Genomic DNA, 10,732 nt, shown 5'->3' on the forward strand with positions numbered 1-10,732 from the left:
GGTGCCAGACGAGCCTCGTCAGGAAGATCATTCCATAGTCTGGGGGCCACCACCAAAAAGGCCCTGTCCCTCGTTGCCACACTCTGAGTGTCTCTTGGAGTAGGCACCCGGAGGAGGACCTTAGATGTTGAACGTAGTGACCGGGTATATTCACGTCGGGAGAGGCGTTCCATCAGGTATTGTGGTCCTAAGCTGTGAAAGGCTTTATAGGTCAAAACCAGCACCTTGAATTGGGCTCAGAAACATACAGGCAGCCAGTGCAAGCGGACCAGAGCAGGTGTTATATGGTCAAACCTTCTGGTTCCCAAAATCAATCTGGCCGCTGCATTTTGCATGAGCTGTAGCTTCCGAACCGTCTTCAAAAGCAGCCCCACGTAAAGCGCATTGCAATAATCTAACTTACCAGAGCACAGACAACTGAAGCCAGGTTATCCCTGTCTAGATAGGGGCATAGCTGGGCCACCCACCAGAGTTTGTAGAAGGCACTCCATGCCACTGAGGTCACCTGAGCCTCAAATGACAATGATGGATCTAAAAGAACCCCCAAGCTATGAACCTGCTCCTTCAGGGTGAGTGCAATCCCATCCAGAACCGGTAGAAGTAGATTTATATTAAAATATGAACTCCTATCGCTGGGTTGAATCCTGCCTCCTATTTTCAGGAACTTTCTCCCTGCAAAAGAGGTATTTCTTTTCTACCTCTTTTGCAGGGAGGGGGGAAATTTGGAGAATTTTCTCCTTGGGGGTGGGGGACAGGGTTTCCACATACCATTTTAAAGTGTAGCCAGTTGCTGAGGGTCCTTCTTCCTATTTTTTAGTTTCTAAAGAAACAAGCAAAACCCCTTTCCCTGGCGTTTGGAGGAGGCCAGCTGTTATTAATGAACGTCGATTTGAGACCATGTGACCTTGCCCTCTTCAATAAGCATTCAGGAAGGGCTCCTGAAAATGCCAGGGGTGTTTAAGAAAAGAAAGAAGACCCTTCAATAACTGTCTGCATTTAAAAAGGTACGTGGAAACACTGTCCCTCTCGCCAAGGAGCAAATTCTCTGAATTTTTCACCTCTCCCAGCCTCTTTCACCCGAGTTTACATTCCCCCCCATCCCACCCACCCACCCCCCAAAAATGCTGAAAATGGAATGGTCGGAATTTTTGGCTCAGCACTATTCACCCCTGTCAGCCTCAAAAAGTGATACAGAATGCATGAGAATCTCTACATCAAGCACATAGGCTGTTCCCAAACAATACTAATGACATCCAGAGTGAATTGATGTTTCTGTAGACAGATAAAATCCAGACTCCGAACCCAATGACCTGGGCCTCAGCAGAATCAAAGTCAATACTGCTCAGACAAGGAGCCTTCATAGCTGATGATAATCAGCTGGAAAGGAATCAATATGAATATTTTGTTAGATCAGTGATATATTTTGGGATGAACTTTCTTGCCCATTTATCTGATATATAGGGAAGATGATGTCTGAAGGACTGTACTATCAGCTTCGGCTGATACGCCAGCTGCGCTCCTTCCTAGAGTTAGAAGACCTAAAGACGGTAGTGTACGCACTGGTAACTTCAAGGCTCGGATTCTGCAATGCACTCTACATTGGACTACCTTTGTGCAATATTACAACTAGTTCAAAATATGGCAGCCAGACTGGTCACCGGTAAACCTAGGCGTGACCATATCACATCAGTTTTAAAATCTCTTCACTGGCTGCCAATTAGTTTCCGAGTGAAGTATAAAGTGTTGGTTATTACCTTTAAAGCCCTACATGGTTTGGGTCCAGGCTACCTGCGGGATCGCCTTCTCCCATACAATCCACCCCGCACACTCAGGTCTTCTGGGAAGAATCTACTTCAGCTAGCAAAAACTAGATTAACAACTGTTACCCAGAGGACCTTCTCTTCTGCTGCTCCCAGACTGTGGAATGGCCTGCCGGAGGAGACTCGTCAACTTAACAGTCTACTAGCATTCAAGAAAGCTATAAAGACTGATCTCTTCTGGCAGGCCTATCCAGTGGAATTTTAAGACGTTTTTAGAATGTCTTTAGGATATTTTTTTAGGATTTTAACAATGTATATTATGTTTTAATTCAGTTTTATGTATTTTATCATTTATTATTGTTCCCCGCCTCGATCAGAATGGAGAGGCGGGTAAGAAATAATTTTTTATTATTATTTATTATTTATTATTATTATTATTATTATTATTATTATTATTATTATTATTATTATTATTCTAGGACAGCGAAAACTGTCCATGTCTTGACATAACTCAATCACAAACCATCCTACCAGTTGAAATATCCTGATGAAAATCCAAGAGGCAATCTCTTCCAGAAGCCTGCAAATCCCTTGGCAAGGCGCCTATTATTCTAAATTCATTTTTCATCAGCTTCAGCTATCTTATTACTTCCCTGATGCAAGTCCCATTAAAAGCCCTGCTAAGGCGAGATGGAATGTGTCATTATCCAGCCTTCCACCATTCATGCTACACCACCGCCTTGATGTCCCTGGGAACAGGAAATGTGACAGAGTGATAAATTAATATTTCTGTTTCATTAGGCGGACTTCAAAGGATGTGTACAATTTTTCAAGTTTATTTGATGTCATATTTTAATGAACTAAAAGGCCACGTTGTACAATAACTTTATAAAAGAAAGGCATCATTACATCTGATGGTGACCAAATGCCCGCGTTAAATATTTAAAAAGAAAAGAAATCGAAAAGAAAAAGAAAAAAACCCTCTAAAGATCTAGGAAGGATCAATCCATCTTTCCTTACTCATGTAAGCAAACCAGCCACCTGAAATTTGATAGCACTCAGCCAACTGAGTTCGGTGTGACTCATGTCCCATTAAAAGCAATGGGGCTGCATTTATCATGGCCGGATCTACACTACTGCTTTAAATCACTTTAAATAGGGTGACCAACTGTCAGGATTTCCCCGGATTTGTCCTGGTTTTTGTTCTTTCCATAGTGTCAGGGGGGATTTTCTATAATTTTCAATAATGTCCTGGAATGACACACCTTCCCCTTTAAGGCTGCCATTAGCATGGCAGGAGGGAATGACATGCTTTCTTGAGGCACATCATTCCCCCACCTTGAGCTCCAATTGAGGTCTTAAAGGGGAAAGTGGGTCATTCGTGGGCATTATAGAAAAGGCCCCAATTGGAGTGGATGGTGGTAGTGCAGAATGAAATCCTCTCCCCTCCTCCACTCCAATCAGGTTCTTTAAGGTGGCGGGGAATAACGTACTTTCTGCAGGACTCAGAAAGCTGCTTCCCCCCACACACACTAGGTGTCCTCTTTTTTGGTTTCCCAAATATGGTCACCCTACTTTAAAGCGCTTTATAACAGTTTTGACAACTGTGTGTGGAGTGTGTCCTGGGCCCCAACAATTGTCAAAACTGTTATAAAGTGCTTTTAACGTGTAGGTCAAGCCCGTGACTCATTTCTTCCATTAGTTTCAATGGGACTATTGTGACCAAGTGAATCAGGTGCAACCCCCTGAACAGAGCAAGAGAAGAAGGATTCGTCCTAAATGGTCATTTGACTGTATTAAATTTCCATGGTACCCTTTTATTCAGTATATAACCATTTTATTTATAAGGCATAAATACAAAAAAGTAATATCAATATGCTCATCATTATTATTTTGAGTAATACTGTCTAGTACATTTTTTTTCTCAGTCACATTAAGGATTATAATGTACCTATAGCTGCATTGATATTATTATAATAATTATAATGTTTATCCCCATACAAAAGTCTATAATGTAGAATACAATATATATATATATAGCAGTTTTAATAACTGGTACACAAGTTTAAACACAATATAGTTGCAGGCTGCTGCTGCCCGATATTTATACTATACAAAATAAGAATAAGGAACCACCTTCCCTGAATTTCAACACTCACAGTGAGGTTGAACCCTATTACCACCCACTGCATGGGGGAGCGCTTTATATATCATCACCCTGATCCAGCAAGGGAGACCTGCACATCTATGCAGACATCCACACACATAGGCAACATGAATGCGCACTGCCCACCTCCAGTATGATGCTCCTATTGGCTACTGAAGAGGCTGAATGCCTCTGAGTAGACCACCAACCAGAGCCACCGCTTCTAATTCTCCTTCACTGTACTTGATCCAGGCGCCGCTGGATTAGAGCCAGTGACTTTGCGGGAGATACGGGGAGGGGTCAAAATATTGCTTTATAGTACCAGAGAAATACTCTGGGATTCTCTGCATATATGAAATGGAAGCTTGTTAACAAAGTTTAGAGACAAGATGGAAGCAACCAGATGAAACGTTATGGTATCCGAAATATTAGGTCTATTTTCCCTTCCTTCCTCCAAGGGATCAACCATATTTGTACTCACCTGCAAAGAGGAGGCCGGCTCTGGCAACTTGGGAGCCTTGAACAACTTGTGATAGGAAGACATCTCTATTCCTTGGAGAAGTGAAAGCACAGCCAGCAAGGTGGAGCACTGAAACATTAATCCTGGACACTCCTGCATTGTTGCCCTGGAATTCTGGGGTAACTGCTTCCACCTCCAACCTGTACATCAGGGGTAGACAGAAAGTAAATCTCCAGATGTTTCAGGCTTCAAACCCCATAAGTCCCTGCCAGCATGGCCAATGGTCAGGAATGCTGGGAGCTGAAGTCCAAAAGATCTGGTGTTCTGTCTTCTGCATTCTCCTGCAATACATCCCTACTCAAAAGTAAGTCCCATTGAGTTCATTTGGGCTTACTCCCAGGAAAGTGGTTACAGGATTGCAACTTAAATTAGCAACCTACTAATTCACTTTGGCATTTATGTGAGTTGGCCAGATTGTGAAGCAGGTGGGAGGCAAGCAGACAGAGGTGTTGGGTTTGAGACTAGCAATTGCCCAGCCCCACCTGACCTCAGCCATGACAACAGGGGCACTTTATAGTTCAAGCTAATGCGACAATAGCAACTCCCCTTTCCCCACTGCCCCTCATATAAATAAAGCGATTGTTTCACATCTGGTGAGGATGAGGAAGACCTGACATTCTGAAGGCTGCTTCTTTATCTCAGCTAAACTACCATGTTCTCTCTTCCTTGACTTTGCATTCATCAGCAACTGGGGGCGAAACCCAACCCCAGAGAAGTTTCACCTCTTTCCTCAACTGCCTCAAGCCAAAAGAAAGATGTCAGATGTAGCAATGAGACTTTTGTTTTGGTTTTTTGAGTGGCAAAGAGACAGGCCAGAATCTTGGCTTCTTCCTTTTTTAAACCTGTCACTCCTTTCAAACAGAAATAGTTTCCAACCAAGGATCTGTGCCCACAGGCAAGCAACCCTTTTGCCACAAGCCCTTTGAAGCCGTTTTGACAACATGGAATAACAACAACAGCAACAACGGAATCTGTCTTCTCAGCCATGCTACACTCCCCCACCCCCACCCCAAGGGGTGTTGAATCTCTTTCAGCCCTATGGCCAAATGCCATTTCAGAGAGGTTTTCAGAAGCAGCTTCATTCATGTGGTGGGAAGGGCCAAAGAGAAAAGGAGGTGAAGCCAAAGGCTAAGAGGACAAGGCTAAATATACCCAAAACAGCAGCATATTTTAGCTTAAAACTCTTACTGCCAGTATATTTTAGCTTGAAGTTCTGACTTAGGAGAGGCATTTCCTAAGAAATGGAGAAAAACATTTGCAAAAGTCATACAATCAGTGGTTTGGGGGGGGAGGGTGTGGACAGTGGAAGGGGGCAATGCCCATCTGGGTGACCTCAAATTTAGCCCATGGGCTTTAGGTTCATCATCCCTGCCTTAAAATGCACCAGGGCAGCCTCAAAAAATATGGCAGTTGGCCTAGTATGACTGTGTTGAAACAACCAAGCAATAGTAGTACCAATCACGGTTATCAGCACCATGGGATGACCGAAAGACCACTGGCCTGTGTCCATCACATATAGTGGTCCAGTTCACACCACATGACAGGTCGTCCTGTGTTGAAAGACCAGAACATCTTCCTCCTGCCCACTGCACCAATTAACATAATGTATGAGCCAGGCACTCTACAATGGTGTTCAACTCCTTCCCCATTTTGTAGGAAGGAGAGGAAGAGAAACTGTCAGGGCCCTCTGTGGTTCTTTCAGCAGTCAGGACCCTCCACATGACACCACCACAGAATATACCCAGTTTATCATCTGTGTAGCAAAGCAGGAAAGAGGAGTACCGTGCATCCACCACACAAAGGCTTGCTAAGTTGTATGAGCCCAGGCAACAGTTATATATACATATATGTTACTTATATTAGGTAACAGTTCCTTACAAAGTGCATATTGCACCAATATCAACATTTTCCATTTGTGCTTGAAAAATGGGTCCTCCGTAATATAAGCACCCAGTAACTAATAGTTCCTGCTATTTGGAATACATTAAAAAAAACTTGACAAAATGTGCCGGTTTTAGGATACTTAGCAATGCAAGAATAATGCAAGGAGTTTTCAAGGAAAGCCAACTTCCAGCTCCCTGCTCATCTCCCCAGGCAATCTGCCTGACCCTAACCCGGTGCCCTCCAGATGCATTGGGTTACAATTCCTAGTATCTGTTGGCTGGGAGTGCTGGGGGTTGTAGCCCAACACACCCAGAAGGCACCAGTTGGAGAAAATGGATTAATTTTTCCTGATTTCTATCCCAGCAGTTCCCCTTGTGGCAGTGAATGCCAGGACGCCTCCCTGGCCATGCACAAGACTGACCAGAATGATGGTGGGCAGAACTGGAGTGGAATTGTTCAAGTCAAGAGGAACTGATCTACTGACAATCCACACTGTCCTAATCAATCTTTCTCCTTTGTCCTGAGCAAGGACCAGTTATTGCACAGACAACATCTGCTGAGCAGGTTACTGACAAGGTTTCCCCCCCCCCCAAATGGCTTTATACATATGGAATGTAACCTTTGAATGGCATCTCGACACCAGTGCCATAGGCAGGGATGTACGGATTTTGTAAAATCCATTTTGCCTGCATTTCAGGGATTGTCAGGTGCCTTCTGTTCTTCCACCTGCTCAATGGCAGAAGCAGGGTCGTCGTCCCCCCAATTTTCTGAATGTCCCAAATTCACATTTGCACAATTCCCAAAGTGAACAAATCCCCCCATGTCCATTTCATGCCTTAGCCTATGGAGGAAAATGCATATTTTTTTCATATTTTTTCTACAATTAAATTTGCATAAAATTCTGTAAAATAAAAAACAAATCAACAAACCACCCGGTCCTCAAGCCAGCAGAATCCATGCAACCCAAGAAAAACCAGTCCACTGTGGAATCCGTGGGTTGGGTTCAAAGAAATACAAACTTATCTGATTCTGTCCTGGGTTTCTCCAACAACCCTACAGATCCATGATGTTGACCCAGAAAGGTGCTGAGCTGACACACACATGAAGAGACTTCACAATGTGTCAGGTGTTGCATGCATGTCCCAGTGGAGAAGTGGTTTTCTTGGTTGCCTCTGCTTGAGGTCTATCACCTGCCATTTGGACTTCTCAAAATAAGAAACGGAAGTGAAACATGGGAATGAAGTCACTTTTAAAACTGAGAAACAGTGCCATGGCCTGCCCAGACACCAACACCACTTCTGATTGGCTCCTGAGAGCAGAGTTCTACAGCGATCACGGAGTTCTACAGTGAGGGATTCTGAACTTTGCTTCATGTCAACATTAAGAAGTGAAAGAAACAATAATGGATTTCAGCTCATTTAGGAAGAACCTTGGAGCTTGCTGTATTTGGACACTTTCAGACATTTGGTTGGCATTGGGTGAGTTTGCTCTTGCTTCGTTATTTTCCTGTCCTTCTCAAGGTTCTGCATTCTGTATGCCAAAGAGAAGCTCTAGGCCTTCTGGCAAGAGGTTGGATAAGCCATGAAAGAACCACAGTATGTCAGAACCAGGATGGGAGCTGTGGGTGGCTGCACCCACATCCAGTCCCTAGCACCCTATAGATAAAGGAAAGGAAGATGACCAGGTCCATCAGAGGGATTGTATTGTCAGGGATGGGGGCATCACAGGGCCACACAGAGGGGGTCAGAGGAAACTGGAAATGTGAATTGCATCCCTCCTCCATTGCACATTTGTCTGGGGTAGGGGGGAAATGGCACACACTTCCGGCAGAAGGCAGGTTAGCTCATGTTTCACACTGCAACTCCCTTCTGCACCCCAAGACTGTGCTATAATCCATTACAAGCCAGGGAAAGCCAATTTCCCTGGCTTGTTATGGATTATGATGCTACTCCATTTTATTATTGTTTCATTATTGTCTTTGCTGTAATGTTTCAAATTATGTATTATTTTATCTTCTCCTTACACTGTTTTGATACTGTATTATATAGCCATTGTAAAGCACTTGGAGATTTTATGTGTTCTATAAATTCAACATTCTTAAAATCAAGGGGGGGGAGAGAAGTTATGCATGTACAGTTGTACATGCATGGGCTCTCCTTTTCAATACTCTACTGAAGATATGGATGTCAGAGGCAAGGGCTGTGTGAATGTCATGGGAAGTGTGGCAGGATAGAATGGTCACTCTCCTCCAGGAGGGCACTGTACAGTGTAGCATGTGAATAATCTTCAGGAATTCAGTTCAACTAAGAGCCACTTTATGCAACATTTGTCCTAACCAGATGTCAGGGGTGAATGAGAAAAATGCTGAGTCTGCATCTGTCATGTGTGTTAATCATCCCCCTGTAAATACCCACTTTACATGCAGCAAAGTAGGCATTAGTGTGATTTTCCACACATGAGGCTACACACATATTTAACCCTACACCCAGGTATGAACAATGCCATAAATAAAATGGCCCTGGGTGGTATCCAATGCGGCATTAGTGCTAGTGTAAATTAAATGAGTACCAATAGCAATAAATAGCATAAGTGATCCCGAATAGCAATTGTTGGTGCAACGGGCTCTTGCACCAGCAAATGCTATTGGTGGTGCACTAGAAGTTGTTTAGGCAAGCATGACTTAGTTTATTATTTATTTATTTATTTATTTAGAATATTTATGTTAGTGGTAGCATCACATTGGATACTGCTCCCCTACTGCAGTGGTGATAGTATTACTTAGGGTGACCATATGAAAAGGAGGACCGGGCTCCTGTATCTTTGACAGTTGCATAGAAAAGGGAATTTCAGCAGGTGTCATTTGTATATATGGAGAACCTGGTGAAATTCCCTCTTTATCAGAACAGTTAAAGCTGCAGGTGCCCTGCCCTCTTTTAAATCTGGTCACTCTAGTACAGCTCCTGCAGCTTTAACATTTGTGAAGAGGGGATTTCACCAGGTTCCCCATATATACAAATGACACCTGCTGAAATCCCCTTTTCTATGCATCTGTTAAAGATACAGGAGCCCTGTCCTCCTTTTCATATGGTTACCCAGGTAGTATGGAATAAGGGAGACCAGGGCCATAGCTAGATGGGGCAATATCTTGGAGCAATCCCCGGGATCGTCCCTGTGTGTCCACATGATGCACAGGGGATCCTGGGAGCAGGGATAGATGGTCCCTCCCTTGCCCCGGGATCTTGCCCTACCCTTTGAGCCCGCTTTTTCCATGGTCTCAGGCTGATCACAACACCGCAGAACGTGTGTGCAGGCATTGTGGTTTGTCCCAGCTCCTTGCAGTTACTCGCGAGGAGCCGTGACCTGTGGGGATGGGGTGGGGGGAGCGGGGGAAATTATTTAAAATAAAAAAACTTACCTTTGAGCACACAAACATTTGTACACTCTTCTCCTTTAACACAACCCCCAAATGTCGGGTGCCACGTCCTCTCCCCCCAAAGGTCATCACGTGCCGCGTGTAAACAGAGGGCGAGATCTCGTGATAAAAATATCACAAGATGCTCACCCCTCTATCGCGCTAGACCTGGTAGGTCTAGCTGATGCCCAGGATTCCAACTCTGGCTGCAATCGATAAACCATGAAGTCATTGTTACATGCCAGTTAAACCAGTTGATTCCCATTAGAAATAATCCAGCCATGTCACTCATCTTACTGCAGGGCAAAACACTCACGAATCCCAAGGGGCCCAATCCATCTAGTGTTCATCTTGACTAAACCCAACGGGAGCCAATAAAACATGTTAATCATGACTAACTTTAGTTGGATCGGAGAAAGGCTATTTTCAAAAATAGCTTTGTTGGGCAGCATGAAAGCCTGCTCTAGCTCTGGTTAAAGACGCTGGGTTGTGTTCAATAAGACTTCATTGAACTGGAACTAAACTGGATTACCTGAGGGACATCTCACACCTTACTCAGGAGCAAGCCCAGTTCCGCAACCATATTCATCCTCAACAAGGAACCACCGCCAGTCCTGTCTGCCTGACAAGGACACCTCTACAATATTCTTTCCAAAACTCTTGGATATACCTTGCATTTAGTTGCGCACTTCAACTTAGGTATACACCTGAAAAACGTAATGTGTGAGCTAGCCTCTCTTGTGGGTTACACTGTCAGCCTGTTAAGTGTTTTCTCATGAAATGATAATCTGGGAGTGGGTGGGCAGATGCACAAAAGAACAACAGTCCTGTTCGTTTACATTCAAAAAGGCACAAAATGCTTCTTGCAAAAGAGGGGTTGATGAACTCCCCTCACATGTTCAAAGAATGCATTGACACCCCCCCCCCCACCCTGGTGATGCATGAACAAGCCATCCCCTCTGCACATTTGTCACACCATGATTGGTCCCGGATTGGCACTCAGGTAGGGG

Source organism: Elgaria multicarinata, chromosome 16, assembly GCF_023053635.1.
Source record: "Elgaria multicarinata webbii isolate HBS135686 ecotype San Diego chromosome 16, rElgMul1.1.pri, whole genome shotgun sequence".
Classification (NCBI taxonomy): domain Eukaryota; kingdom Metazoa; phylum Chordata; class Lepidosauria; order Squamata; family Anguidae; genus Elgaria; species Elgaria multicarinata.